The sequence below is a fragment of the Mytilus californianus genome, unplaced genomic scaffold, assembly GCF_021869535.1.
Source record: "Mytilus californianus isolate M0D057914Y unplaced genomic scaffold, xbMytCali1.0.p SCAF_12, whole genome shotgun sequence".
Classification (NCBI taxonomy): Eukaryota; Metazoa; Mollusca; class Bivalvia; order Mytilida; family Mytilidae; genus Mytilus; species Mytilus californianus.
The window spans coordinates 11,683,169-11,696,269 of NW_026262604.1; the positions used below are offsets into that span (position 1 = coordinate 11,683,169).

General features: G+C 32.0%; 1 long non-coding RNA gene across 1 annotated transcript; it reads left to right on the top strand.

The window, feature by feature from the left end:
• Nucleotides 1-1,917: 1,917 nt before the first annotated feature.
• LOC127721370 (uncharacterized) lies at nucleotides 1,918-4,271 on the top strand. Its single transcript, XR_007991186.1, has 3 exons — nucleotides 1,918-1,969; nucleotides 3,164-3,273; nucleotides 4,142-4,271. It is a non-coding gene; the product is annotated as an uncharacterized LOC127721370 (long non-coding RNA).
• Nucleotides 4,272-13,101: the final 8,830 nt, after the last annotated feature.

Sequence of the window (13,101 nt, forward strand, 5' to 3'; positions counted from 1 at the left end):
TATATTTCTATGTTTTTTCCTGATTTATGAAGAGTGGTGTCATCAGCATATAGGTCTGTTTCACAATTTTCAATGCATAAGGGAAGGTCGTTTATAAATAGCACAAACAATAGAGGACCAAGTATAGAACCTTGGGGGACACCAACTTTTACAGGCTGTTGTTCAGAATAAACATTACAAATGTTTACCTGCTGTTTTCTGTTATTCAGGTATGACTTGAAAAAACTAACAGTAGCCTCACTAAATCCATAAATTTCAAGCTTTAAACAAAGAATGTCATGATCTACCAAATCAAAAGCTTTTTTAAAATCTAATAAAATTGCTAGGTTTAAATTACCATCATTCATTTCTTGCAACCATTTGTCAATGATATTAATAAGTGCAGTTTGACAAGAATGCTGCGGCCTGAAACCAGATTGTGTAGGGTGTAAAAGTTTAAGTTTAGATAAGTATTTGTACATATTATTAGAAACATGTCTTTCTATTAATTGTGATAAAGTTGGAAGAACAGATATAGGTCTGTAATTTGTTGCTAAAAGCTTGTCACCATCCTTGAAAACTGGTGTTACCTTAGCATTCTTCAGTAAAGAAGGATATATGCCAGTATCTATCATTCGGTTAAATATGTATGTGAGAGGTGATGCAATAAAACGGGCACTTAATCTTAGGATTTTTGGTCCAATATTATCCATACCAGATGCTTTGTTTATATCAAGTTTTGTTAACTCATTAAATAGTTCATTCATGATCACTGGTGGTATAGAAAATTTATCATGTTTATGTCTAACAAATTTATCAAGATTACTGAAATCTGCTTTGTTTACAGGTGTATAGCTTCCTTGTTCTCTTAATTTTTCAGCACAGGAAGTGAAAAAGTTATCAAAAGTTTCTGCTATTGATTTTCTACTTTTTGTTGTATTGTTATCTTCTGTGGCTAACTCATATGGTGTATTTTTAACTTTTGGGTTCAGACCCCGGCAAACACACAACATTTTAAAAACATTTTCTAAACGTCATATGGACGTCTCTCACAAAATATTTCAATAAGATATCATTTAAATATAAAAAAAATGTTTATTTTATTGTTTTTTAAATGTTTTATTTCTAACATTTAAGTAAAATGTTTTTACAACATTAACAAAATATTATTTGCTAATATCTTTTATTCATGTTCTCAAACATTGTTCTAAAATATCCCGTAGATATTTTTTAATATAAAAAAATAATATTTTCTTCAATTGGTATTTTATATTTTAACAACATTTAAAGTAAATATTTTCCAAATATCCAAAAAACATTCTGCAAAAAAATGTTTTAAAGAAAATATAGTTTTGCTATTTGCATAAAATGTTTTATAACGTAAAATTAATTTTTTTTACATAAAACATCTGAAAAATATCAGCTTAATGTTTTCTATAAAATATTCTGACATACACATTACTTAATAGTCTTACTGATATTTTATTCAACATTTTACGGATATAAAAATAACATTTTATTTAAACTTTATTCAAAACCCCACCCACAAACAACGTTTTGTGGAATTAGCTCGTTTTTTTCAGGATAATATATAGTACTACATTTCATCAATATCATGACAAGCAAGATACTATGGTTGAAATCCTTAATTGATATCTTGAAGATCCTTGAAGTCAGATTTTATTCCTTCCTATATTAAAATTCAAAAGAGTCAACATTAAATTAAGCAATAATGTATCAATAAACAATCACCTTTCTTTAATGTTTATTCATTTCGTTCGTGTGTATTTTAGAAATTAGGAAATGAAAACTGTAACTGTACTAAGTTCAATTTTCGTATCGTTTATATGCCTTACGGAAAACCGACCTTTTCCGGAATGGACTTTTGTTTTATCACCGGAAATGATTTTGAAATTTGCATTTCGAAAAAGACAGGACATCAACAAAGAGAGCCAAGAAAATTGTTTGTTACGTGATATATACTCACTTGGTAAGAATTGGTAAGAATGATTAATCTGTTAAGACGAAACTTGTGCATTCATTGTGTGTGTTCAATCATAATCGGAACCAAATTACATCTGTTTCTGGAGGTGTGGATCAAGGTTTTGAAAAAAGGGGGGCCCCTGCCCAAGGCAAGCAAACGTTTGGAGTGATACTTGTAAATAGTTTATACATTTATCTTATAATTAGCTCCATAAGGGGGTCAGGGCCCCTAAATCCGCCACTGTTCAAGCATCTACGTACACCAATTATGAATTTGTTCATTGATATAAAAAAATTATAAGGATATGTGGCTTGTGTGTTTGATTGCCAAAACACCTTATCGCTATTTGTCCGCCATTACTGGCCATGGACATCACAAAACTTCCCGTAAAATGTCGACGTCATATTAGAAAATATTTGACACCACAATTGAAAGTAATACACCTTATCGCTATTTGTCCGCCATTACTGGACATCACACAACTGTCACAAGTTCCCTTAAAATTTTGACGTCATCATAAAAAATATCTGATGCCACAATGGAAAAGTTATTGTTGTTTGACGTCAAAAGTTCAAGCAGGATAGATTCTCGGGTCAATCGGGAATAGTGATAAGGTGTATTATTGTATGACGTATACTGACGAAAAAAGTTCAAGCGGGACAGATTTCCAAATACTGAAATAGCGATAAGGTGTATGAGACAGCTATCCACCAGAATTTAAATGACTTGGGTAAAAGAAATTATAGATCACTGTACGGCTTTCAAACTGAGAAAACCAATGCCATATAGTCTACTTTGAAGCCTTAACAAACAAATGTTAAATTTTTCTAACACAATTGAAACAAAACAACTAACTGCCAACATTAAATACACATTATAAAAAAGAAATTTGACAGACTTAAACCAACAACAACTATTCCAATAAGCATGACTCAATACCTTGTTTCCGAGGCACACAAACAAGTTACAATAACACTAATATAAGCACCATTTGAATATGGAGATTTTTTTTTCTAGTAAAATCAGTGTATGTATGTATTTGCAAAACATTAAATTGAATTTCCCTTAACAGCTTAATGAACATTACAAAGACTATGTAAGTCTTCAGTACAAGCAAGATAATATAAACTGTTGCTTAAAATTATATTTATTGCTTCATACACACAATGTTCATACAATGTATCTTTTATTTTTTAACAGGAGCTAAAAGAAAAGCCACAAAGGACAAGTTTAATATGCAGGTTTACAATTTGGAAGTGGCGCAGGTTCTTTGGAATGTCTACAACCTTTCAGGAGAATTTTTTTTTGAAGTAAGATTTTCATACAGAATTACTGTTATTCCATATTTAATTCAAATATTTAGCATAAACAATGCATTACATTCAAGATTAAGGGCATACAATACAGAAAAGTTATCTGGATATTTGAATAAATTATTTTTTTGGTGACAAAATAGAAACAAGTTGTTTATTTAAATCAATCTTTTAGTCCAACAGTGTGCTTTCATAAACAACATATTTGCTTTCCTTTGAAGTATTTCAAATACATATAAACAACTCATTTAATTACATCTGCGTGTTTCTTGGAAGTTAAGTTATATTATTATCATCATTGCGAAAACAATGCGTAACACTTCGATAAGTTATTATGTGCCTATAGTATACTTCTAGGACTGTATCATATGCCCTAAGATACAAATGACAAGTTATAAACTATGTCACTCTACAGAGTTTAACACTTAAAAAGGACAATAAGATGTTTAATGACATTATGTAGCAGGGCTTTTAAAGGCCCCTACATGATACAATGCATTTAATGAAAACTAAAAGAAACAAAAAAAAAAACAACAGCCTGATTTATACAAAACAATAAAAGAAAAAAATTATGATAGACAACAATCAACGAATATAATGAAATAAGACTCTTGACTGGACACATATCTAGTCTAAAGTTTTTTATGTGTTTTTTTTTAATAACTAAATGAAGTTCAGCGTGGCATATTGTTCTCTCTTAACACGGTCAGCCATTTATCGTCCCCTTCCGACAGACTATCATCGTTATTTGTTTCAAAACTTTAAAGGGGAGGGGATGTATATCCTTCAGGCAACGTGAATCGTTCTATAATAAAGGAATGTGCAAGAAGTTTATATATGAATGTAAGATTAATTTTTTTTTCAGAAGCATGGCACAGCAAGAAAAAGATATAAGACATTGTAAGACACTACAAGACATTCCAAGTGATTTTGAATAAGACAATTGATTGACTTTTTCAATGTATTCTTAAATAAATCAAATAGTTGATGTAAAATGGTGTTTTGTTCTCATCTCTTCAGCCAATTATCAATGATTATTGACTTAAGATGTAACCCTATTAGAAGTGTAGCGTTATAGTTTAGAAAGAGAAGTTGTATTGAAAAATCTGAATTTGGCACACAAGTTTTAGTCAATGTAACTTGAACTTAAAAATGTGTATAATGTTTGCATAATGTCCAATGGCATATATGTCATGCATGTTCAGGTTGACATATGCATGATGTGTATAAGATAGGTAATAAAAGTTGAGAGTGAAAAACTAAACATTATACTATTGTGGTTGGAATGTGGGCTTTCTTGCACTGTCTGTCGTCTGTCCACCTATATTTGTCGGATTTTGTCCAACAAATAATTTCACCACTGTTTTTCCCAAAACTGCTGATAAAGATGAGTTCATATTTAATGAGCTGCTTGATAGTGATGAACTGTGATGTGTCAACATTTTTGTATCTGGCACCTGTTTCCTGTTTGCTTATACATTGTATTTCAAAATGTTGAATGTTCTCAAATTTTTCATTACTTTAATTAGTAATGCTGATGAACAGAATGACTTCATATTTGGTAAGTGGCTTGACCATGATGAGTTATGTCTGCCATTTTGGATGTGTCAAAATTTGTAGATACTTCTTGTTTTTAGAGACTTTGAATTGTGAATTTCATATGCTTAGCAAAACAACTGATTTATTCTTGTTTGTATATAGAATTAATCACTGTGTATAAATTAATTTAACTAATGATTTGTAATTTAAAAAAGCAGGAAACTCAATCAAAAGTACAGAAATTTTTATATTGATATGATCTAGATATCAACCAAAAACATCTTCTTAAAACATTTTGAAAACATTTTTTAGGCACAGTCTCACTTGCAAGAAAACATCCAAAAAACATTTTTATAACATTATTTGATGTTCATGATGTTTTTCAAACGTTCAGAAAATATTCCTAGAAAATATTTTTTAAAAGATTATCAAAATGTTTTATACGCCATTGTTTTTCACATTATCATGACATTTCTTTACAACATTTTAATTATATTATGCAAATGTTTTAGAAAATATATTAGAAAACGTTTTAGCGATATATATTCTACCATACATTTAATGTTTTTCTCACATTTTTTTGTGATATTTTCATGACATTAGACACAACATTTTAAAAACATTTTAAAGATGTTTTTGTGTTTGCTGGGACTGTGAAGACATTTCCATAAAGTTTTAGGGTCATTGGAGTCTTTTACCATATTTTTATAATAATTCTTTTTTGAGTTATCTATAATTTGTTTAGTTTTATTTCTCCAAAATCTATACTCACTCCATAAACCAAGTGCATTATATTTATCTCTCATATTCCTAGCGTAAATGATTTCACTGTTATACCATTCAGGCTGTCTGTCCCTTTTAACTCTCTTTTTAACAACAGGAGCATGTTTATCTAAAGCCTTGTTCAACATATCATAAAACAATTGTAGACAAGTCAGAGGGGTTTTCTTCAAATTCAATTTTATGAAAAGGTGTAGTTTGCAGATCTAATAAAAATTCATTTTGGTTGAAATTTTTGAAATTTCTGTAAGTAATTGTACTGTGTGTATTCTTTTTTCCTATATTTGCTTCTTTCCTTGTTAAACAGATAGGATAATGGTCACTAATTGCATATCTACACACATGTGATTCCTGTACCATATTTGGATTATTGACATAAATATGATCAATCAATGTACTAGAATCTTTTGTTACCCTTGTGGCATCTACAATCAGTTGTTGAAAATTGTATGATTCTAAAACATTCAGCCATTTTTTAGGAGGTTTGTTTGGTGCTCTAAAATTAAAATTAAAATCACCCGTAATTGTTATATCTCAATTCATGGTCATTGCCACTCTTATTTCTTTTTCAAAATCATCAACCCAATCCATCAGTGACTTTGGTGGCCTATACACAAAACATAATAAAAAGGATTTTTTGTAATCTGGTTTAATTTCAACCCACAGTGTTTCAATACCCCCTATTTCGATGTTGTTTTTTCTTTAAAATTTAATTGTTTCAGAAAAATAAACAATCAGACCTACCCCACCTTGTGATGTTCTGTCCTTTCTTTCAAATACATATCCAGGTACTTGTAATTCATTATCAGTAGTGTGTTTTGTTAAAAATGTTTCACACAATCCTAATACATCAGGTTGGTTATCAGAAAACATAAGGTTATGTTTAATTTCTTCAAATTTACTTTCAATCCTATTAACATTATGAGAACAAATCCTTATACCTTTGGATTTACTAAAACCATAAGAATTAAAAATCTTATCATTAAAGTCTATTTGTTTCCCTGTCAATGCATGGTTTTCTAAATTGATTAGATAATATATACAAACAATAATTGCCAAAGTAAATACAGAAACATAGAATAATTTCACATCAATCATTAAACTGACCTGAGGGAGAGGTAACAATAAATTATCTACATTAGACTCATCATCAAACATTACACAGTTTGTATCATGCTGTTTAATACCAAGTAATGTATCCTGTTCAGATGTCTGAGAATCAGTGTTAAAATTATCAGAACTAATCAACCCATCATTAGTACTATAAAGTTTGACAGTAGACATTTCCTGGGTTGTGTCAAGTGAGAAATGACTCTCATTCTTTTCTTTAATAGATTTTCTAGTGTTTCTAGTTTTCTCAGAAATCTGAAGCCCTTGTGACAAAAGAAAATAATTTACACATGCATGGAAATAAATTGCATTCAGAACATAATATTGTCAGTACATCAAATTTGTTTGAAACAGATGTAAAATTGGCATTTTCAGGGGTTCAAATTAGTGGTGGTCCGAGGTCCGTGACCTTCCACTTTTGCAATCGGACTTTCGTTTTGGTTACTAGCTACGCTTGACAGACCTTCGATTTGGAAAAAAATAAAAATTAACTTTGCTGACCTTTTTTAACTATCAGTATCGTCATTTCAAAGCCATATTTTTATTGTATACCCCTCGAGAGCTTACTTCAAATCATTTTAACTGTCGGCAAAATAAGTTTGTTAATTTATTAGAACGTGATGAAAGATGCATTAAGTAAATTTGTTATCCATGTATTGCTTTAAAAACGCCATATTCCCTTCCAAATAGCGTCTCAAACATCGTTTATTTTTGTAATTTTTCTCGTCGGCCATTGAAATATTTGTACAGCATTCATCGGAAACGGACCAGATATGAACGAAATCCGGATTCTTACGATAATGACTACGAACGAATGGCACAGCTGACAGAAGAGAGGGGTTCAACAGCTTTTGAGGGAGGTGGGGGGAGGTGGGAGATAGGGGCGGGAGGTGAGAGAAGGGTACCCACTGTCCACCCCATCAGAAGAATATAATATTGATTGCAAAAGGAAAAATTACGCTTTCCACACGCATTTAATACTTGATCTACTTGAATGATGTATAAATTTTCATGCTCCCCCCAAGGGTGACAGGGGAATAGAAGTATGGTCACCATTGGTCTTCCTCCGACCGGCAGTAAAACCCTTGCTAAAGTGGAACGTCTGTTTAGCTGTGCGGGATGTACAAATTTCCAGCCACGTCAGGTCAGAATGTGGACGTTAAATCCGATGCCTCGTGTAAATAGAGTGCCAAGCTCTTTGCACGTTAAGAACCCTTGCAACAACTCTTTGAGGGGTCCGTAGGTGGCCTGTTGCAAGGCTAAATTTCTGTGCCTTTCCAATATTCCCTCATTTCCCGTGGTAGTCTCAATTTCTCCGACCTTACTCCCGGACGCCTCTATTACAGAACCTACCTATTGTATTTATTGTTAATTTGTTCTCGTCCTGATTATGCATGACATATTTGCCACTGGACGTTAAGCAACCAACAATCAGTCAATATATTTTCATGTATATGCAATGTTTCAATTTATTTATTAAAGTTGCTCAATTCTGGGACTATTATTATACTAATATCATTATATTATGTCCCAGCAGAGCTTCACTTTGTTAAATCTATATGTTTTTTTAATGAGAAACACTGAATTTCATAAACATGATAACAGAGTAGTTTTTTAATTGAATTTTAATTGATATAACAACCAGGGGTTAAACAATCCACTAGCCCGACGCCCGGGACTAGACTTTTACACTTCGGGCAATTAAAACTTGTAACCGAATATGCCCGACGGACTAGTAACAAAAAATTCTTGGCATTTCCAAAATAGTAAGTGGAAAATCCCCTCATCACTATTCTTTCTTAGCCAATCAGATTCAATTACGTCATCCGGGATTCCAAGAATTTGAACCGATTTTATACATGTTTTAAAAATAGAACAACTAACTCTGGTTGGACCGGTATCATGTATTGATCGCAATTCACGTACTTTCAATATCAATTTCTCAGTACAGGGGGTATTGTACATTGCTTATGCCGAGATTTTCAATTAATGGTACTTGGGTGTATGATGTAATGATCGATATTGACCTGTCTTGTCGGACAGCTGTTAATTTGAGCTTGAAACCATGCACAAATTATTTCTAAACATTTTAGTACGGCCACCACAGAAACTTTGTCAGTTTCAAAACGAAAATCGGTAGATGAAGGGGGTAATGAGGCTGAAAATTTATCCCACAAAATGCCAAATACGACCAGGAAAAGCGGAAAAAAAAACATAGTGTCATGGACAGAAAGATTCCCTATGGGCAAGGTCGACTGTTACTGATGATAAACAAGGGATGATGTTTTGTGAATATTGCCGTTATTTTCCTGATCACGCTAATAAAGTTTGCTTTGTATGTGGGAACAACAAATATACGAATTGAACCACTGGTTTCACATGACAAGACCAATGAACATGTTTTCTGTGCCCGAAAATATTTAACAATCCATAGTACAAGGGAAATCCAAAAAGATGTCTAAGAGATCCTTGATATAATTAATAAAACAAAAATTTATTTGATTTATTTTATCAAATACCGTGTATAATGCCGCATTCAAAACAAGGGACACCCACTCTGAATTTGTAAGGTATACTCGGGCAAACAGGTCAGTTTTGATGGGCTAGCAGCTCTTTCAACAGGGCTAGTAAAATCCTGCTACCAATAAGTCCTGGGCTCGTGAGCTGTAACAAAAAATTTTAACCCCTGAACAACTTTTTTTTCCTTTTTGGTATAAACAAAAGTTCTTTTTTTATCAATGCTAGATACTTAGTTGGTTGTTTCTGACAAGACAACTAATGTAATAATTGTGCAAATAGATATGATAAACTTAAACAGCTTTGAATTGGAACTCTTACTTTAACTGTATACTCGGGAATAAATTTAACAAAAATATAAAAAAAGATACATATATAGCCCTTTGTATTATAGTTAAAACCAAACATTGTAGCGCCGCGAGCAACTTTGAACACTCCTCTTTCAAATCTCGCCACTTCTCCCTATCAGTTTCAAAAAGAGAAGTCACTTCTCCCTATGATTCTGAAGTAGTGTGAGCCCTGAAATTATGGTATAATTGTCAATGATTGAGACAACACACCCACCCACAATGACACCCTCCCCAATACAAAAAAAAAGATTATTGGAATTCATAATATACAAGACAAATACATTTATTATTATACATGTTATACCACAGTGACACTGACAGTGTAGTGCTTTATGTATATGGTGGCCTGGAAATTATTTGTAAAACTAACAAAACATTACATGCAGTTCTTTAAATATGATGAAACAAGATCAGTATAACCTAACACCAAAAGCACATTAATTTTGTATCTTAGTTACTGAGTTATGAAATATTTCATGTAAAAGTAGGACCTAGGATTAAGGTTGTGGACCTTTCAGTTTGGAGTGTCAAAGGTCCTGGACCTTCCAGTACCAAATGTTAATTTGAACCCCTGATTTTCTTCTTTGCCATTTTTTCAAGCAGTACAAAATTTTAATTTGTGGCCATACCTATTACACTTGAAGCATTTAATTTTCATATTAAATCTACAGAAGGATGTTTTATGGTAACGGTTCACCACAGTTCTCACAGTCATCATGTGAATTGATTATTCCTATTATGTTATCTATTGTTCTGATGTATCTTGATGTTCCTCTTGAATTGAAATGAATACCATCATGAACATAGAAATGTTTGTTTTGATTGAAGCTGTCACTCATATACATTTCATACTGTCTTATAAAAACCAGTCCAAGGTGTTGACATAATCTCTCTAAAACCACATTCGCCCTGTAAACATCTACATCATTCCTGGGAGGTAGTCCTGAGACTATAATGTTACAGTCAGAGTTACTACAAGTACGAGCTGCTATAAGCAAACTTTCATAATCCATTTCAAAATCTTTCAAGGACTTTCCACCACTTATGTCATTTCCACCAACTTTTTCCTTCATATATAGAGTTGGTACTGATATAATTTGATTTCAGTTCAGTTATTGAATCATTTGGAGATTGAGGCTCTCCTCTTGATTTTCATTTTCAGATATTTGTGAGTTTTCTACATTTGAATCTATTGAGCTATTGGAAATGTCTTAAATAAATTCAACTGGTGTTGATGACCTTGGTTGAGATGAAATAATTTCCTTTTCAAGTAATTCACATTTAACAACAAAAGTATCAATCCAAGTAAAAACATTGCGACCTTGCACATTAATTGTACCAGTACTTACGTATAGTGTTACTGTCACTGAATTGTTCACAGTTTTGTATATATTTCCATACTGAAAGTGACTCCTTATAAAATTTAAATCATTATCCAAAATTCTTTGAACATCCTGTATCATATGTGATGAGACATGAATAGTTACACTATGTTTCTTTGGAGATATTTGCAAAAAGTCTGGTACATTTTCAGCTGATAAATTCAATGAAATACTTTCATTTTCTAAAACTTGATCAGTTAATTAACTACTTTCACTACTTTCATTAAAAAGTACAGTTGCATTAAAAGAATTAAACAGTGATTTAACAACAGTAAAACTGTTTAGTAAAACCATGGTGATTATCAATCAGGAGCTCACAGAAACGCATCCTTTCACTTCAAAATCTTATCTATTATTCCCTTAATCATACTGATGAAGGATATATGTTATCCAAAATATTTGTAGATACATTTAATGTTTCCTTTTTTTAATATTGGTGTTGTTTTGTACACTTTTTATATGTTTATATATATAAATATATATACTGTCCAATTATACTCCACATGTGATTTGAAGTTAGCTTCCCGAATGACATCAGCCAATATTGTAAATTTTCTCATCGCCTGCAACCAAATAGCAGAATACCTAAATCCAGGGGTTCAAATTAGCATTTGGTACTGGAAGGTCCAGGAGCTTTGACATTCCAAACTGAAAGGTCCACAACCTAAATCTCAGGTCCCACTTTTACATGAAATATTTCATAACTCATTAAGATACAAAATTTTTGGTGTTAGATTAGCTTGTTTCATCATATTTGAACTGCTTGTAATGTTTTGTTAAGTTTACAAATATATTGCCTGGCAACCACTTTCATATAATAGTAGCACAAACTGTCAGTGTTACAGTGGTATAACATGTATAATAATACATGTAATGACAGTATTGTAATTGTCTTTTATATTATGAATTCCAATAATCTTTTTTTTGGTATTGGGGAGGGTGTCTCAATTATTGAAAATTATACCATAATCTATTATTGATGTAAAAGTGTCTTGTATCTTTAGTCATATTTCTAGACTCTCACTGTATATGTTTATGAATTGATTTAGATCTATGATTTATTTGAAATTCAAATTCATTTAAATTAATAAATTCGTAGTTACTGAAGGGTTTCCCTTTTTTTGCAAGACTGTATGCAGTGTTGAAGAGGACCTTATATCTATTTAACTGATCAGGCTTACATTGCTGCTTAAGAATACATTGCCCAAGTTTAGTGTCTGACAATAAATCTTTAGACTTGAAATTTGGGTCACTTTGGTGGATTCACTGTTTTAAACAAGATAAATGCTGGGGTGTCACTTTGTGTATTTTTATTGGGTGTATTTTGAGATTTTGTGTTCCCCTGATAAGTGCACTTTCTTTTTCTGAATGGGTGGGGAACTTCTGACAGTATGTACACGACATTAGACTAGTATATTCGTTAAAATTTAGCCACGGTTCATGGATCTTCCAGTGGAGCTTAAATTGCCGTTCCCATTTTTCACGATCGTATTTTTGGTCTTTAGTTATATCTTCATTTGATTTCTTTTGTTTCGTTCCCAATGATGACTCTGAAGACCGTTCATCATCTTCATTTGGTTTCTTTTGTTTTGTTCCCGAGGGAGACATTGAAGACCGTTCATCATCTTCAGGCTTTCTCTTGGAAGTCGTGACACCAAAGCGAAACAGACTCATTTTGTTCGAAAAAGTCTAAATGATTTGCCACGTGACTTGTCGCAACTACTTTTAACCTTGTGTTTCCAAGAAATACAAGGTTTAAAATAACTTTTATCACTTGTCGGCAAGGTCAGGAATGAAAAATTTTATAATCTAAATTTCAATGATAATATGGCTTTGAAATGACAATACTGGTGGTTAAAAAGGTCGGCAAAATTAAGTTTTATTTTCTTTCTGATCGAAGGTCTGTCGGGCGTAACTAGTAACCAAAACGAAAGTCCGATTGCAACAGTGGAAGGTCACGGACCTCGAACCACTGCTAATTTGAACCCCTGCCTAAATCTCATAAAGTTCACTGTAACAATTGTACTGCACCACATGTGCATTTCAACCAAATATATCCCTTCAGTAAAGCTTGAGGTCAAACTATTTGAAAATCCAAAACTTATTTAAAAGTTTAAGAGATGATAAAATCAAATAATACAAAACGT